A 19,343-nucleotide genomic window follows, 5' to 3' on the forward strand; every position below is an offset into this window, starting at 1 on the left:
GGGTGGTGGTGGTGGGGGGGATTCGGGAATAAACCCAGAGAAAATCCTATTTGAAATGGCGTCTACTGAGCCATGTGTGACTGAACCTCGTCAGGTGACTCATTATTGGACGCGAGCCCGCTGATTAAATTAGCGCTCCAGAGAGAGAGAGGAGCGATCTACATTGGCTCTGCATTGACTCCTGACGGTGACGCCGGGGGCGGCACTTCTGACCCGGGCTCACTGATTGGCGGATGAGGTGTCTGAACAAAGCGGAGGCCAGCTCCGACAACACTAACCCTCTCATTGCCTGTCTGACCTCAACCTTCTCTGTCGTGGAACACAGCATGAGCCCTTCCCCCCTCAGAGGACGACACACTCATGGACTCGGTCATCCAGTCAGAGTCTATGGACGGTCTAGTGTAATGAGGCGACAGCCAGTTAGAACCCAATGGCATCTTTAAGAGGGACCTCTCTCCTAGGAACTCTCTCCCCCCGTCCCCCCCACCCCCACCCCCCCCGATATTGGAAATCATTCCCTGCCAGTTGAGAGGGCAAAACACCAGTGGACGGTTTCTGCTCAACACTGATCTGGCTTCCAGACAGCCTCGCCACGCTTCACCATTAGCATCACTGGATATGGGCCTGCTAAGACACCCTCTAAGTCCAGACTGCCCTCACGCCATCTCTCTCTCTCCTCCTGCTTTCCACTGGCCACCACGTTGAAGACATTCACTTTCTATTCCGACACTTGGAATAAGACGCCGACTTGGCTTTACTGTCTGCTAAAAATAGAATTTACATCCAACGGAGGCTGGGACGAGACGCAGGTAGAAATGAAGCACCTTAAGTGAGGAAGAGCGCGCCGCAGTGACATGTCGTCTCCTAGAAAGCCATTAAAAGAGCAGGATGGCAGTGAATGATCTAACGAAGGTGTGGAAGCCACAGCCAGCGCTCTCTGACTGTGACATTGGTGTGAATTGGCACTTGTGGATCTTATCACTCGGTTGTGAGAGTGCACGTGCGTTTGGGTGTGTGTGTGTGTGTGTGTGTGTGTGTGTGTCACGGTGCGTGACAGTGCCTGCCTAAACTCGGGTCTGTGTGTCTGAGGGCTGTCTGTTTCCATGCGGTGTGTGTGTGTGTGTGTGTGGAGGTGTGAGACATGTGGTGCGTGTGTGGGAGGAGGAACAGGCAGCCACTCTGACACCTCTGCCCCTCCAGATCTCCTGGAGGGCTTGTCAGGGTGTGAGCATGATGCCTTGCTCTCCTCGCCGTGTTAGCTCTGCTCCGTCTGACCGTGTCACTTCCTTTCGCACGCCTCTCTATCTGCCGCCAGCCAGCCTACCTGCCAGCCTGCTTGCCAGCCAGCCAGCCAGCCTACCTACCTGTCTGTTTGTATGCTAGCCTACCTGTCTGTTTGTCTGCCAGCCTACCTGTCTGTTTGTCTGCCAGCCTACCTGTCTGTCTGTCTGTCTGCCAGCCTACCTGTCTGTCTGTCTGTTTGTCTGCCAGCCTACCTGTCTGTCTGTCTGTCTGTCTGTCTGCCTACCTGTCTGTTTTTCTGTCTGCCTACCTGTCTGTTTTTCTGCCAGCCTACTTGTCTGTCTGTCTGTCTGTCTGCCTATGTGCATCTGTCTGTCTGCAGATCTTCATCCTTGTGGGCCAGTCAGCAGTGACGGTGGCATTCTCTGGAGGGGCTCAGTAGCATATACACACCCGCACATTTCAATGAAAGACCACTGACTTGCCTGAGACCTCATATACACACACAGCCACATCCACACACAGCTGAGGCAGCAGTTCGAAAGGTAATCAGGTCTGAAACGGCATGAATAAGCAGCACAGAGGCCAGTCAGGGACGGCTACAGCACAGACACACACAAACACAGAGACACAAACACACACACACACACACACACTGTATGAAATGTGTGTGATCAAAGCTGGGTCCAATTATTTCAATGTTTGACAATGATGGCGGTCATGAAAGAGTGGTTTTAATTGAAAGCAAACCGAGGAGAGGTTATTTGTTGAGATGGCAAGAACTATAGAGTGTGTGTGAGTGTGTGTGCCTGCGTGCGTGTGTGTGTGTGTGTGTGTGTGCAGAGGAGCCTTCACCAAGCAGAATGAGGCTCAGGGGTACATAATGACCAGGGTCCAGTGTGTGAGAGGAGGGGAGGAAGAGGGGGGAGTACTGGGCGTCCCAGCTAATGTGCAGCAGGAGTCAAAGTTGGGCATGCTACAGGAACTGCCTGTGTATGGACCACAGGCTGCAAGTAGGCTAGGCCATTAGGACACCACAGTCAGTCCATCAGTGGCTGTCGAACACGATGGGTCCCTCGCATCTGTGTGTGTGTGTGAGAGATCATGTTTGTGTTTGTGTGAGAGTTGAGGCTCCATCACCCCTCATAAAATCCATCTTGAGGAGGCCTTCTCCCCATCTCTCTCTACCTCCATCTCTCTCTACCTCCATCTCTCTCTACCTCCATCTCTCTCTACCTCCATCTCTCTCTACCTCCAATCGCTCTCTATCTCTCTCTACCTCCATCTCTCTCTCTACCTCCATCTCTCTCTCTACCTCCATCTCTCTCTTACCTCTATCTCTCTCTACCATCTCTCTCTATCTCCATCGCTCTCTATCTCCATCGCTCTCTATCTCTCTCTACCTCCATCTCTCTCTATCTCCATCTCTCTTTATCTCCATCTCTCTCTATCTCCATCTCTCTCTATCTCCATCTCTACCTCCATCTCTCTCTACCGCCATCTCTCTCTACCGCCATCTCTCTCTACCTCCATCTCTCTCTATCTCCATCTCTCTCTATCTCCATCTCTATCTCCATCTCTCTCCATCTCTCTCCATCTCTCTCTATCTCCATCTCTCTCTATCTCCCTCTACCCCCATCTCTCTCTACCTGCATCTTTCTCTACATCGTCCTGTTCCTGCTATTACCGTGGAGACGGGCTCAACAGGGAAAACTCTGTCAACTCTGTCATGAAACACGCACCCCATATCAGCTACCTTGGACTAAGAAACACGGTTATCTTGAACAACACTATTCGAATGTCTTTGTTTGCTAGAAGAATCTGACGAGGGGGGGGGGTCTGTTCTCTGTTCCCCACATCATGGCAGCGTCTGAGGTATGTGTTTGCACAACAGATGTAGAAGAGGCAGCCCCGGAACGAGATGAAGGTGCGAACAGTGGGACGCATCCGGAAGAAACCGAAAACTGAAAAAGAGAGGGAGGGAAGGGGGAGGGGGAAAAAAAGAAAAGGAAAGAAAACAGAAAGTGTGTGGATGAGCGGATACGAGGGGCGGGGGGGGGGGGGGGATAAGAAGTAGAGGATAGAATGCAATCTGGGAAGGTAAACATTTACTCCTTCATCCGGCAGAGCAGTCCCCCCCCCATCCCCTCCCCCACTCACACACACACACACACCACCACCACCACCACCAGCCCCCATCTGGGAGCTGTTGCCGTCTGCAGCCTGGCACCACGCAGCCCCGGGGCTTCAGATGTGCTAATGCGGGGTGCAGAGGAGCCACTGGAGCGTGGGAGTGGGGAGAGGAACGAGAGGCGGCGGGGTGGCGAGGTGGAGAAGACGGAAGACTGGAGGAAGGGACCGGCGGGTTCGAGGACTTGTTGTGTTTGGTAAACTTCCGGAGCGCTGGAATCAGCCTGGGAAGTGTTGAGGGAGGCGTTCGACTGGAAAGGCGGAATGGAGGAGGCCTGTCGGGTTCCAGGAGGTAGATGCTGGAGGCGTGATCACAGTTTTGTTGGGGGGGAGGAAAGATAAGAGTGAAAATGAAAGTCAGGAGAAGGCTGGAGGGGGGGCTCAACATGTGGCTGTGAGTGTCTATGATGAACTGGAACTGTGCCTGCATAGAAATGTCGAACTGCTGGCAACGTGTTTGTGCATTTGCGGCGGTCTAAGCCAACCAGGAGCTGTCATTTTGCACTTTTGACCTGCTGGGCCCAAGCCATTGTTGATTGGCTGAGGGAACCAGGTGGCTGGAACACTCTGCATCTTAATCAGGGGATTTTTGTTCCAGAGAGCTCACGGCTGGTCCTCCCCCGCACCCCCCCCCCCCCCTCCTCCCCAGACCTGGAACAGGATAGCTGCTGCTTGGAGAGCTGCTGCTTGGAGATCCAGTTTGTTGAAAAAGGCACTCTTTCACTTTCCCAGCTCTCCACAAAGACAAGACCACGGACGAGGACAATGTTCCGTTTGGGATGTGTCAGGCTGGCCGGAACACCTGAGGTGGAGGTCAGGAACCCCACATTGAGCGACACCAGCCCTGGAGGACACGACATGGACCTCCACACTGTGTTAAAAAGTTAAAGATGTAACTGTTATCCTGTAATAAGAATGATTCTGTGTTCAGCATTCCTTGTCAGTAGAGAGCCCTCTCCCAACATGAACTCTGGGTAACACTAGGCTTACGTAAACAAACTGATCTAGGTTGACCATTATCTTACTAGAGGTGCTATAAATGTGTTAACCTTATCTGTGCTGAGTGAATCATGGTCAAGCCTAGGGTCAGAGAACTCTAAGTTTCCACGCACACGCGCGCGCCAGGTCTATGCAAGAAGCCAATGAAGAAGAGCCATGGAACATTTGCATGCCTTTGTCTTAACCAATGGCTGTAAAGAGCTTAAATAGCTAGCTAGCACAAAATGCTAGCAGACAAACTTGTAGCACAATGGCGTGTGATGTTTTTGTCTCCTTGTGGGCCGGCCGCAAGAAATAAAGCTTTCTTAAACTTGTTCGCTAACTGACTGTCCAATGCTTGATAGATTAATATGTCTGACACACTGTCCTTCTGGTCTCACGGTATCCTCTAGCTGGTGGAAGAGAGAACCTGGATTTGAACCTCACTGGATTCTTCAGTCGTTGAGTCATGTCTTTAAGCAGATTTGACGTCAGCCATCTTGGAAGAATACTTCGGTGACGTCTCAAAGGGAACTGAGAGGGGTGTTTGGATGCCTCGTCCGAAACCAACCAATCTGGATGATTAGTTTATATGAAAGGCTTGCATGCTCTGGGAAGTCATCAACACGGACTCATCTGTGGTGTTTTATTCAAGTCAAAGCTGCCTTTGATGACACGATCAAAACTCCTGCCAGGTTCTGAGGATGTTCAACTCGCATCACAACTCAGAGTTGTGGAACACCTTGAAAGGGAAACCTGCCAGCCACACACACACACACACACACACACACACACACACACACGCCAGAACTGTTTCATCAAGAGGGACATACACACACAGACTTCTGACAAGTTACCGCAAGTTTGGGGGAAAACGGAGACGTTTAAAAGTGTTTCATTTAATCCCAACGTTTGTGGCTAATGTCTCTAACTCCAGCGAGGCACTCGTCTCCAAACTAGCAGCATGTCAGACATCTCTCTCTCGGCTGCCTCGTTATCCCTTGCCCCTGAGAGGAGAAGAGAGGATGTCACTATAGTAACGGCTACGATGATTGGAGAGGGTGGGGGGCTGGGGAGGGGTTGAGGGAGGTGATGATTGGAGGAGGTGAGAGTGGTGTCACTGAGCCACGGTGCTCTTGGGGAGGGGGTGGGGGGTCAGTGGGCCCGAGGAACAGAGTGCTGGAGAAGACCGACACCAGGCAACCGTGTCATTATCCTGTCCTCGACATGCCTTCCTCAAAGGCACCCTGGCTCCAGCAACAACCAGGTGGAGCCCCCTCTTCATCTCATCTCTGCTCAAACTGCACAATGATCCGCCCTTGTTCTGCAATGGTGGCAATCCTCCCTCCCCCCCTCCCCCCTGCACCCACCCAACAACACGTCTTGCTAAATATCACCACACAGAGTACAGCACACAGCAAGAGCAGATGATCTCATGTTGTGCCATCACAAGAGGTCTGAAGCAGAAACAGCTGAAAGCACACACACACACACACACAAGCCCACACTCACACAGCTTAAAAGCTCCAAACTCCAATTTCCATTCCTTTCCCTAATAAATACCATCTGCTTGTGTACTGTAGGGATATAATACCTGTCAAACACTGGGGCGATGCTGCGGCAGCCAGCAACAACTTGATCTGAAATGCATATTTGAACAGATGTGTTTAAATTACGATTCTTTCTGCTCGCGTGCATACGCCGTGTGTGGGTTTACAAATATCGAGTGAAGTGGGGAGTTGAGGGACGGAGGGATGGATGGTAAGAACGGGGGGGGGGGCACTGGAGCACTGGAGAGTGAGGGGGAGGGAGAGAGGGACAGAAGGAGAGGTGGAGGGAAGGAGATATGGAGGAAGAGGAGGAGGTGGAGGGAAGGAGATATGGAGGAAGAGGAGGAGGTGGAGGGAGGGAGGGAGATATGGAGGAGGTGGAGGGAAGGATATATGGAGGAAGAGGAGGAGGTGGAGGGAGGGAGATATGGAGGAAGATGAGGAGGTGGAGGGAAGGATATATGGAGGAAAAGGAGGAGGTAGAGGGAAGGAGATATGGAGGAAAAGGAGGAGGAGGTGAAGGGAAGGAGATATGGAGGAAGAGGAGGAGGTGGAGGGAAGGAGATATGGAGGAAGAGGTGGGGGAAAACACACATGAGAGAACTGGGGCCAGGGGTTTGGAAAGGTCAGTAGCTGAAAATACAGCTTGCATTGATCAAGAGTGTGAGTGTGTGTGTGTGTGTACGCACCCTGAGGAACGGTACACAAAGGTGCAGGAAAGGTGCAGAGTACACCCATGCAGTGCTCCGGCCCAAGCCCACTCTCTCCACATCCCCCCTTATCCGAGAGTGCTCCTGCCTGCCCTTCACTAACTGCTGAGAAGAGATGGACAGTGTGTGTGTGTGTGTGTGTGTGTGCATCCTGTACCCCTTGCTGTTGTTTTTGCCTCTCTAATTAAAGCAACATATTGAGCTGTCTGTCCCTATTACCTGCTAGGATCTCCAGTACGACTCCTGCTGAGTCCTATAATGCGCAGACACACATACTCCCACTCACTTATACACACACATATTGACATACAGAGACTAAAAAGCTGTAATGTGTGTGTGTTCCATTCTTACACAGCCCCTTATGGAAAGGTCATGGCCTTGGGCTCCACACAGACCAGCAAAGAACGCAAATATGCATGCATAGGTCAGTTTACCCCAAGCACAAACACAACCTGTGCTACTTCAGAATGCTGGACAATGCATTTAGAACCAAATGGCCTTCTTTCTGCAACAAATCCGTAAATGGAATAGGCTCTGGCTAATGCATTAGGCACACAGCACAGCAAGATGCCCATTGACAGTTTGAGGTGCAGTCCGCCGACCAGAGGATCAACACAGACATGCTGCTGAGCAAGAGCCAGCTCAGCTGAACGAAGATGACCAGCGTGATCTGCTACGGGGGAACTTGGCGTAGCAGAAGGGAGAGAAGGAGACGAGAGAGGGGGAGAGAGAGGATATTCCAGCTCGGAGATAGAAAGAGAGAGAAAGACGGATGGGTGGAGAGACAAGCTTATCCATCCCGGGAGAGATAAGGAGGTGCAGCCCCCCCCCCCCCTCCCCCCTCCAGGACTGGAGAGTAATCAGGGACTTAAACACGAGGACCACTTACTCCTGAATAACCCCTCCGGCACCAAGTCGAGTGGGAGAGACTGAGAAGATGAAAGTAGACGGTCCTGGCGTTCTGTGGCGTCTGTGTGCGCGTGCGGGGGTGGTGGGAGGGACTGTGCGGGTCCCACTTCTAAGGAAGTTTACGTAGCGTGCCATTCTTGATGGATGGAACATCGTTCGCGGCACTAAACATTCCTGTTTCTCCCCTGTTTTTCCCCCCCTCATCTCTTTTCGGCAGAGTTCCTGACATTCTGTTCAATGTTAGGCTCTTCCTGTCTGAGGTCGGCTCGTGCTGTCCACACTGCTGCTCTGAATCACCCAGGACACAGTCTCTGTGTGTGGAGGGGCACACCAGGACAGAGCTCTTCATCCCTGGCCCCTCTGTTCCTGATATGCTATGCTTGTGTGTGTATCTAGGCTGTGTGTGTATCTAGGCTGTGTGTGTGTGTGTGTGTGTGTGTGTGTGGGGGGGGGGGGGGGGGGGTGCATGTACTAGCTCAGTAGCAACTTTGTTTCAACCTTTAGGACCAATTAAAGAAAAACAACAACCATAACCTTCATACACCCAGGCAGACACACACACACACCCCACACAGAGGCGGTTCGAGTGGGGGTCGCTCTCCGAGCGCCGGGGCCAGACTCCAGGCCGCCATGTGCTGCGTGCTAAGAGGAGGTCAGCGAGGGGCGGATAAATAATTAATCCATGGAAAAAGTCATCAGGAAAGTTTATCGTTTAATGAAAAAAAGAAACACCGGCGGGCGTTCGGAACGCCGCCCTCGTCAACGCGCGCTTCATTAGGGTCGACCGGGGGGGCTCGCCCCGCTGCACGCCGTGGGGAGAGAGGGTAATATACACTTTCAATTACCACACGGCCTCCAACGTAGCTAAGGGATGCGCACACACACGCACACACAGTTGCAAAGGCGTCCATTATTATTTAGTGTTGTCTATCTCAGTCATACCAGCGCTGGCTAGCCAGGCGGTAAATGGACTTTCTTTGCGATTTACTTTCATTTGGTAGAGGCTTGACGGACACATATTTGTATCTGTCTGGAGAGGAGAGCAGGAGAAGAGGAGGAAAGGCAAGGCAGCTCTTTGTTCAAACTTCCTCTATTGATTTGTTCCTCTCTACCTTCTCTTCTCTCTCTCTCATCCATCTATCCTCCCTCTCTCCCCCTGCCTCACTCCCTCTCTCTCTCTCTCATCCACATATCCTCTCTCTCTCCCCCTGCCTCACTCCCTCTCTCTCTCTCATCCACATATCCTCTCTCTCTCATCCATCTATCCTCCCTCTCTCCCCCTGCCTCACTCCCTCTCTCTCTCTCATCCACATATCCTCTCTCTCTCATCCATCTATCCTCCCTCTCTCCCCCTGCCTCACTCCCTCTCTCTCTCTCATCCACATATCCTCTCTCTCTCATCCATCTATCCTCCCTCTCTCTATCGTCAGTCAATTACTTCTCGTCGGCAGACTAAAAAGCAATAAGCAAATTTCCACAAACGGAATGAATCGGTTTGCTACGAACAAAAGCTGCACATTCTCACACACGCTGAGATCTGAGAGACTGCGCGTGTGCGTATGTGTGTGTGTGCGGTGGTGGTGGGGTCACCTCAGATCCCCCCCTCACCCTGATCAGAGTTATTGATTCTCCCCCTCCTCGGACCCAACATGTGGAGGACACACACACACCTACCTACCATGCATCTGTTCTCCCTGGTCTTCAGTGATGCATTGCGGCGGGGAGCGTCTGTGTGTGGGCGGTCAGACGCCCAGAGAGGGCAGGAGGCAGGTCACGGACACGGCCATCCTCACCTGCTGTCCTCATTGGCTAAAGCCGAGCAGAGGGGGCGGGGCTGTTAACTCGACCTTAACGGGGGAGGCCCGGGACACAGCACGCGCACGTGAAACCCAGCAGTTAAGAGATTGAACAGCGACTCTGAAGTCAAAGATCACAATGGCCCAACGGACCGCAGCACAGGGAGCCTTCGTGAGAGAAGCGATCCACAGGAGCTTGGAGGGAGGAGACGCGGGAGAGAGGGAGGGAGAGAGAGTATGTTTGCGTCTCAGATTGTGTATGTGTGTGTTTTGTGTCTGGCTACTCTGAGCCATAATGAGAAGGAGATGATGTATATATGCTGTAGCAGAGTCACTGAGGACACTAAGCTGATGAACACTCAACTCACACACACACACACACACACACACACACACAGCACTGCTGATCGATGAGGGGAGTGTGAGCAGACTGGACACGAGTCTCCAGGCAGAACTAAACATAGACCAGAGGTACATCATCTAGACATGAACATCTAGACTGGGGACAGGAGCCGCTCAGCTCCCTCCCCCTCTCTCTCCCCCTCTCTCTCCCCCTCTCTCTCTCTGTTTGTTTATCTTTCTTTGTCTTTATTTATCTCTCTCTCTGCCGTATACACGCACACACTTCCCTTTTGATCTCTGTATATTCCTCTCCCTGTGTGTGTGTGTGTGTGTGTTTGTGTGCGTGTGAGTTAGGGGTGGGGGGGTTCACATCCAGTTTGTATGAAGTCCAGTCAAAGCAGCGTGCCCGTCCCTTCAGAGTGTGGTTAGTGTTGGAGCTGGTAGCACTGTGCTTCCAGACCAGGCTAATCAATCCCAGACACATTTATTCACAGCACATAAGAGGCTTGTTCTTCAACGGGCTTTGACATCAATAGAAAGAGATCATCGAGCGCGCCGGTCTGACAACACGCTCTTATCCCACGCCGCTGTGTGCGCCGACGTGTTCTTTTCATAATGATTGTTTTTGTTTACCTTTTGTTTATAGTTAATTACAGCCAAGTATCTGCGCTGCACAGAGGGCTGGTCCTGCCATGCGGTCTGGACAGGTGAGGGATAGAGGACTGTGACTCCTTGTGTCAGGGATAGAGGACTGTGACTCCTTGTGTCAGGGATAGAGGACTGTGACTCCTGGTGTCAGGGATAGAGGACTGTGACTCCTGGTGTCAGGGATAGAGGACTGTGACTCCTTGTGTCAGGGATAGAGGACTGTGACTCCTGGTGTCAGGGATAGAGGACTGTGACTCCTTGTGTCAGGGATAGAGGACTGTGACTCCTGGTGTCAGGGATAGAGGACTGTGACTCCTGGTGTCAGGGATAGAGGACTGTGACTCCTGGTGTCAGGGATAGAGGACTGTGACTCCTGGTGTCAGGGATAGAGGACTGTGACTCCTGGTGTCAGGGTGACCTCCCTTAGGGGGACCAGGGCGCTCATTTCCAAAACTGTGCAGAGGACTCGCCTCATTAGGTGGCCCACCGAAAGGGTTTACACACCCAAATATTCCTATGTGTAACACTGCGCACACACACATCCCACGCCGGTTGTCCTTTATAAATCACCATTATTTTGAAATTTGGCTTTTTTGTACCGCCCATTCAACGCCCACGGTTACCTATAAATATTCAGTGAAACTCCCCAAATTAATATTCATCCATGCTGACGACAATGTTCAGTTGTGGTAATCTCCCTGATTGTAACTGACAATGACAGAGTCATGATCACATTGACAGTCCTGTGCAAAGAACATGTGACAATGACATAATATATTCTGCCTTCGTATGTGACCGACTGAGGCATCGAAAAAGACATCAGCTTTAACATAATTTGTCATGCTGTTCATCTTATTATTTATGAGAATACATTTCAAAACATGCACATATTGTTTAATAATTACACATCCAATTAAATTTGCTTCACAATTAAACAGGCCACAACACATTTGTTGGGTTATTTTGCAAAAACTGATATTTCAGTTTGTATTGTTTGTTTGTTTGTGTGTGTCTGTGTGTGTGTGCATTTGTGTACATTTCAGGGAAACCTACAGGGAATAGATTGCTGCTATTGCAGTTGAATACAATTAGGACAAGTAAGTCCTTTTCGACTGAGCCGGGTGCAGCGTGTACGCTGCATGCTGCATGCTGCATGCTGCATGCTGCCAGAGAGGAGCGGGTCCGTTCAGACACACCTGGCTGCAGGATACCACAGCCTTCCCAGGTCTGTTGACTCAGGGAGACAGATGAGGCCTGCTAACTCTATCACACCCCTGGCAACGGACGGCACGGCCCGGAAAGTAGTGCCTGGATGATAAATCCATGGCCTAATAGATGTGACACACACACACACACACACGTGGAACAGAAACAGTATCTGCTCTACTGGCACACCCACACATGACACATGCACCTGGAGTCCCTCCACCCCCCCCCCCCCCCCACACACACACACACACACACACACACACACACACACACACAGGTACTGACACCTGGTTTTCTGGGAACCAGTCACACTCCGTAAATAACACGTCACGACAACAACAACTGCACCGGCTAGCGCGTGTCCCCGGGGCACACAATGGCGTGCGGAACTGGAGGACGCTCTCGGGTTACGCTCCAAACGACCCAGTGGCTCCGGCGAGACGCCTCCCCCCCCACGCCCACTGAAGCAGATGGCTGTGGTGGAGGATCACTGTTGGCTCCGGAGCCAGGAGCACACGGGGATGGCGGACCAGGCGCTCCCGTTTCACACCCCCAATAAAAGACTCTCCGACCTCCCGGCCAATCACAGCGGGAGTGAGTGGAAGCCCGGAGTGCCGCTGGCCTGTGAAAAGCGGGGCGCCTGGCCTTTGCACACAGGTGAGAGATCGGCCAATAGCCTGCGAGTTGGGCTTCGCACGCCCAGGACTGAAGTCTCCCGTTAGACCAAGAGAACGACCGGGGGGGGGGGGGGGGGGGGTAGGTAGGGGCCGGATCCCTGTGAGCTCTCTCCTTCGTGAGGCTCGTGGCTCCCAAACCACCTCCTCTACGCTTGGGGCTGAGGTTGTGGGGAGGTGTAAGCTCAGAGCTAACATGGTACATCCCCGCTACCTGGATGCCTGGGCTTCTCCCCTCAGCTAGAGCAAACAGCAAAGTGGCTGTAGCCTATGGTGGGGGTGTTGGTGGTGCTGGTGTGAGAGGGAGGGAGGGAGGAAGGAAGGGAGGGAGCCCGGGGTCCAGTTGGCCCAGCAGATGGTCTCCGAGCCTGGGCAGACGGAGTGCAGGGTAGGCCTACTGCAGTGGAGAAGCTGGGGCATTTGGGAGGGGATTGGGAGGGTGTGTGTGTGTGCACATGTGAGTGTGTGTGTGTGTGTGTCCCTGTCTCAGGTGTGTGTGGGAGAGCACGCCGAGGTGGGTTGTCTAGACGACAGGTCGCCAAGCTTGGCACTGTGGGCTCCTGTGGATGCCAGGGTGACAGACAGGCCAGGAGACAGGCAGGCTGGCATACAGAGGCTCTGCCACCTGGAGGACATGGACCCTCACACACACACACACACACACACTGGATTTGAGGAGCACACACACACGATTTGTGGAGCACAAACACACACATGCACGCACGCACACACACATGATTTGTGGAGCACGCACACACATACACTGTATTTGAGGAGCACACACACACACACACTGTATTTGAGGGGCACACACACACACACATACACACCTCTGTATGTTCAGAGTGTATACATTGCGAGGCCCAGTAAAACTATGGAATCTAGCTGTGTGTTTGTGTGTTAAACCTCCAATCACACAGTGTAACAGCAGCCCAGTCTACAGAGAGACAACAGAACACTGGTCTCTGCACAAAAAGACCAGGTTAGATGAGGAGAGATACTTCAGGCAGCTGCTGATCTCTATCACGACCTCAGAGGCTAAAAAAGACACACACACACAGTGTGTGTTTAAGTGTGTGTGTGTGTGTCAGCTGAAAAGAATGATTGCTGAGTGTTTGTGTTGGGTGGGTGGGATCAGGGTCAGGACTATCTGTTCCACTTCTGGGCACTGCTGTCCACTCAAGTTAGGATGAACACACACACACACACACACGTCTCTCTGTGTGACTGTAGCAGGTGAGATAAGTAAGGAGCAGTCCATGGAATAGGCCCTGCTCGTTGGTTTTAAGGAAAACAATCCACTTTCTTTAAGACAATATTAGCTGTGTCCATATCCTGCTCTACCTATTTTAAGGTTGACCAACTTTGTCAAATAATAAACATTGCTGTCGAGTCATTGTCTCTCTCTCTCTGCCTGTCTGTCTGTCAGCCCATTTCTCAAACTCTCTGAGTATCTGCATGCCAGTCTCCCCCCCCTCCTCTCCAAAGGTCAGCTGTTCCCATTGGGGCTTATTAAGGCGTGGGCGTGTGTCCTGGCTGAGGCCACAGACACAGTATTGTATGCTACAGACGGGCGTACGTAATGATGCATTCCTGCCCTCTCGGGAGTGTGTGTGTGTGTGCGTGTGCATGCAACGTGTTCCACATGTTCATTCTGGTTCAATCATTCGGGCCCAAGGTTGGAGTCCTGCCTCATGCACTGAAGACGGAAGAGAATCTTTTCTCGATTCCTGTTCATTGTCACAGATCCATTTACAGGCTAACAGACACTTTCCTTGAAGAGCATGTCCTCGGCTACCCTAAGGGTTCCTCCCACACAGGTGTGGTTCCTGGTGCGGTTAAAGCACACTCACCACAGTGTGGGGGGGACGGGGGGCGGGAACACATGACATCACTTCCTGTGTCATCTGGACACACAAGAAGTCACCGAGAGATATCTGCTTGTACTTTTATCTTGGAGATAACACACGAGGGTGTGCTCTGTTGCCCCCCCACGCACCCCTCTACCACACACAGAGCCCCTTTATGGTTCAGTCTATTCAGTGCCGTACTAGATAACTGGATAACAGCTGTACTAGATAACAGGAGAGACAGCACCTGTCCCCTATCCTTCTACCTATGTCTTTCTACCCCTCCCTCCCTCCCAGTTAGGAAAAAAGAAGAGTGAGTGAGTGAGTGAGTTGGGAGGACATAAGATTGGACCGGTATTTTGTGGTTTATGACTAGTCTGTCTGTCTGTCTGTCTGTGTGTGTGTGTGTGTGTGTGTGTGTGTGTGTGTGTGTGTGCATGCGATCCAGGTCAGAGCTTCTGAGAGAGAGAGAGAGAGAGCAGTGTTTACCCACCTGCTCAGCAAGGCCTTTGTGACTGGAGGAATACGGTTTCACCGCTGTTCTGACATGTTCCATGGCACACACACACACACACACGCACACACACACACACACACACACACACACACCACTAACAGCTGCTTCAAATCGGTCAGGTCGTTGAGCCAGATGTGTCTCCTGGTCCGAGCTCACACAGCAGAACGCCAGTCCACCCGCGGGCTCAGAGGTCACAGGTCAAAGAGCACCATCTAAGCCTGCTCTGTCCAGGAAACTGGAGACCAGACTGTGGAATGGAATTCTCGGGTTTCTCCTTCATTGCTTCTCAGAATCGCTGTGTTCTTCCATCTGTTCTAGGACTACCCCATCTGGTTATCTGTGTTGTTCTGTCTGTCCTAGGACTGCCCTATCTGGCTATCTGTGATGTTCTGTCTGTCCTAGGACTGCCCTATCTGGCTATCTGTGATGTTCTGTCTGTCCTAGGACTGCCCTATCTGGTTATCTGTATGGTTCTGTCTGTCCTCGGACTGCTCTATCTGGTTATATCTTTTCTTCTGTCTGTCCTAGGACTGGCCTATCTGGTTATCTTTATGGTTCTGTCTGTCCTAGGACTGCTCTATCTGGTTATCTTTATGGTTCTGTCTGTCCTAGGACTGCTCTATCTGGTTATCTGTTTTCTTCTGTCTGTCCATGGATTACTGGTGTTCAGACTGAGAGCCCCAGGCTGGATCTAGAAGAAGTTCTGGGCTGTGGGTGGTGTTAGGGTTGGTATATCTTCTCGTGCCAGGTAATGTGTTGATGTTGGTGGGAAGGAGATGAGTTAGCATTCAGGGGAAATGTAAACAAGCACTGAGGGTCTGCCAGCAGTCATTACCTCCCACATTGCCATCGGATACACACATGCACACGCACCCACACACGCGCACAGGCACACACATCTTCTCGGGTAAAGAATAGACTCAGCCAAGCCAAAAGGAGGAAAACATGTGGACATACATGTTGCTGACACCACTTCCAGAACTGGTGGGAAGCAAACTAGGAACTTTCCCTGACAATCAAGACAAAAGACAGAATAGCTTGAGACGTTTTACAAACTGTAATGTGCTCTATCCTCAACACCTGCATGGGTCTGAGCTTACACAGATTCTTAAAACTAAAACTAAAGTCAGGAACCAGGTAAACACTAACTATACATTAGACGACACATCAATACTTATCAACTGTATTCCAACAAACAGTATTCTAATGTGTACAGCTGCTTTATACAACCATTACAAAGTACAATGTTATGACTAGGTGCGTAACCCTTGGTTCATGTAGGTTCTGTGACAACAAGATACTGTGGATGGCAGATTACCCTCCTCTATGTGAGCCCACAGGGTATGTAGTTAACATTTCAGCTGTTGCTCGCAAGCCCAAGCCATTAGCCACATCAATCAATACACCTGAAGTTAATCAGCCCTACTAATGAGTGTTTAGCACATGCTAACGCTGTGCACGCACACAGCTGAGACAAGGCTAAAGATCTGCTCATCTCCGGTACTGATCTCTTCCCCTAAACAGCCCGACTAAAGTAGAATGAGGCAGTGAGTTACCTTGTTTACGTGTAAACAACTATTGTTGAGTATTCTATTTGCGTAATTTAGGGGATCATTTGAGTAACTTAAGTCATTTACAAATGTAAAATGTGAGTTTGATTGAGGAGTAACTGAGTGGTTCTCACCCTGATAAAACCACTTCACCTGAGGGGGTTAAGTCAGGTGCGTGGCTTCTGCTTGCCCACAATGCCTTGGGGCGAACACACATTATGCAGTCCTGACAACTGACAATACAAAACCTGTTCCACCTACAAACATAAGTGTAAACACACACACACACACCAGCCAGGTGGGAAAAGTAAGAGAAGACAGGTGGAACTAAGACTGAGGGAAGGGAGGAGAGAGGGGGCATAATAAAGAGAGAGAGAGAACAAGAGAAAAACAACTAGATAGGGTTTGTGTGGGCAGGTGTTCAGGGTCAAGAAGGGCATTGTGGGTAAAGCTTTAGTGTCAGGAATCCAGGGCATGACTCAAACTGTATTTAAATGCTGACTCAACAGAGGGAGGGAAGGAAAGGGGAGGAGGGAGAAAGGGAGAGAAGAGAGCAGGGGGAAATCCCGCCAATGAGCCAGGTCACCGCGCCAAATCTTTCTTCTACCCCTCCTTCGCTCTCCTTTTCCCGCCCCTCTCTCTTTCTCGCTCTCTCTCCCTTTCCCGCCACCCTCTCTCCCGGGTAAGTAACTCCCCAAGTCCTCACCTTCACAGGTGAAACATTAGCCTGGCCTGAGGCTGTTGTGTGTGTGTGTGTGTTTGTCTCCGTGTGAGATAACTGGTACTGCTTCTTACCAAACCAGAAACCTGACAAGAGCGCGGTCGAGTCTGAGACCAACACATACAAACGCACCGTTTCCTGTCCAACGACTATGTGCTTTACAGTAAGAACGACAGACGAAACGAATGAATAACATGCCAATAAAACGGACATTTCGCCCATTCTGTGCGTGTACATTCGTGCTGCGCGCGCCACTAAACTAAACTATTATTAGGAATCTGCACGCCACCTGTTATATGTGCCAGCGCCTGACAGCTGTGTGTGTGAGAGGGCCACTGCCAGAGAGAGAGACAACACTATCCTGTAGCTTGTGACAACAGCTGCTGCGGCAGATCGGGAGCCAGTTAGTCACGGCGTGCAGGTGAGTAACACCCAGTCCTGGGGGAGGAGCCCCGCCCCGGAGGGACCGCCCCGGCAAGGGGAGGGGCTTTAACGAGGCGAGCTGGAGAGTCGGCTGGCGTTGGGCTTATCGGGATATCGTAACCACGGCAGCCCAGGTCGACTCCAGCGAGCGGTGACTCGGAGGGATCAGACTCCCAGGAGTCCTGACACTGCACTGACACACACTGCACGGTGGGGTCTAGCAGGGGAGAGGTGGAGGAGGAAGGGGGAGAGAGAGAGAGAGAGAGAGAGAGACAGAGAGGGACAGAGAGGGACAGAGAGGGAGAGACACAGAGAGAGAGAGGGAGAGACACAGAGAGAGAGAGAGACAGAGAGAGAGAGAGAGAGAGAGAGAGAAGGAGGAGAGAGAGAGAGAGAGAGAGAGAGAGAGAGAGAGAGAGAGAGAGAGAGAGAGAGAGAGAGAAGGAGGGAGAGAGAGAGAGAGAGAGAGAGAGAGAGAGAGAGAGAGAGAGAGACAGACAGACAGAGAGACAGACAGACAGAGAGAGAGAGAGGGTAATAGAGAACACGTGAAAGAGAACAGAGAAAACAAAGTAAGAACATTTTGAAAAAATAATAATTGAGAGAGGATTAATATCGCAAATCTGCAATCTATTAATTTTAATGGGCAGCCCTTAATGTTTAAGACCGTTCTTGGCTTCTTACAACGATCCAACCATCTGGATAAGTGCTCACATGTACGAACATTTTTATACAAAGTCAAATTATGTGTTAATCAGTTCAGACCACCCACAATCTGGCTGTGAGGGATCTTGCATGTGCTGCATAGAAACTAAACAGCTTGAAGAAGTCTCCTTCTCTCACCGACCTTTACACTAATGTGGAGTTATTTCACTGAACCTCAAGCATTTTACTTACTTTTTAGAGTCAGTAAGTGATTCTCTATCTCAATGGAGTAGTCCTCCCTGCACTGCATGGGCCTCAGACCGTCAGAAGAATTGAGGGTTGGGGTCCCAACCTTTCAGCTTCTCCTCATCCCTTCAACACCTCTCATCTCCCTCCTCTTCCTCTTCCAACACCGCCCTCAACATCTAAGATCTTCCTTCCTCTTTCTCCTCCCATCACCTTCCTCCTCCTTCTCCTCCCACCGCCCTCAATATCATTATGTCTCATTGTTCCCCTCTTCCTCTCCTAGTCTAGAGCTAGACTCTTGCCCGCGACGCTCCTCTGTAAACCGCCCCCGGCCGAAAGCTCAATTCTGCTTTGAACATTCGCCCTTCCTGATTGACAATACTGTACTGTAGGTCCCTGGGTACCACTGCAGCTTAGAGAGCCTGGTACGTAGCATCTTCCTCTGAAGAGCTCGGATTCCTGCCTTACCAACACAGTAAATCCTCCATCAGTTTGGGGAAATCACTGAAAAGTATTGTTGCGGAACACGGGAGAGCAGAACAGAGGAGAACAGAGGAGGACAGAGGATCCCTGGCTCATTGTTCTTCTCCACGGCCAGAAGCCTCCCTCTCAAAGAGTCCTGCCATAATGGGATTTGTTCAAACGTGATTGCACAAAGTGGCACTCTAATAATGTGATTTTAATTGATTCCTTCAGAGAGAGAGAGAAAAAATCCACGTTCGCAAAGCTAAGCAAATTATCCGTTTTGATGTAACAATACTTCCGTTAAGTGTAGAATTATGCATGGAAAAGAAGAGTTAATGAATATTGAGCTGAAGAAATGAGTTATTACTTGACTGATAAACGCCGGGTGAGATGCTACTCCTCTTGACGTGGATGTCTAGAGGTTTAGGTGTAAACAGCTCCATACGAGGGATTCTCTCCTAACTGCCAGACAATTGCGGCCCACTCCAGCTGTGATAGGTCACTGTACGTCGATTGCCTCGTCATCTCCGAGAGCATTCGCCGCGGGGCCACTTTGTAGACTTACATTCTGACAATAGCTGGGTGATTGTAATGGCTAAGGATCTTCTGGGTTTTACAGGAAGTCTGTCAAATACATGATTGTAATAATGATACGCATAACCCTGTCACTCTGACAAC

The 19,343-nt window shown here is 51.0% G+C and overlaps 1 protein-coding gene across 3 annotated transcripts in view; it reads right to left on the bottom strand.

Annotated features, from left to right (window-relative positions):
- cdkal1 (CDK5 regulatory subunit associated protein 1-like 1) overlaps positions 1-19,343 on the bottom strand; it is a 158,612-nt gene that overhangs the window by 46,779 nt on the left and 92,490 nt on the right. The window lies entirely within an intron of this gene.

The sequence above is a fragment of the Hypomesus nipponensis genome, chromosome 2 (genome assembly GCF_054491055.1).
Source record: "Hypomesus nipponensis isolate SF chromosome 2, ASM5449105v1, whole genome shotgun sequence".
NCBI classification, from domain to species: Eukaryota; Metazoa; Chordata; class Actinopteri; order Osmeriformes; family Osmeridae; genus Hypomesus; species Hypomesus nipponensis.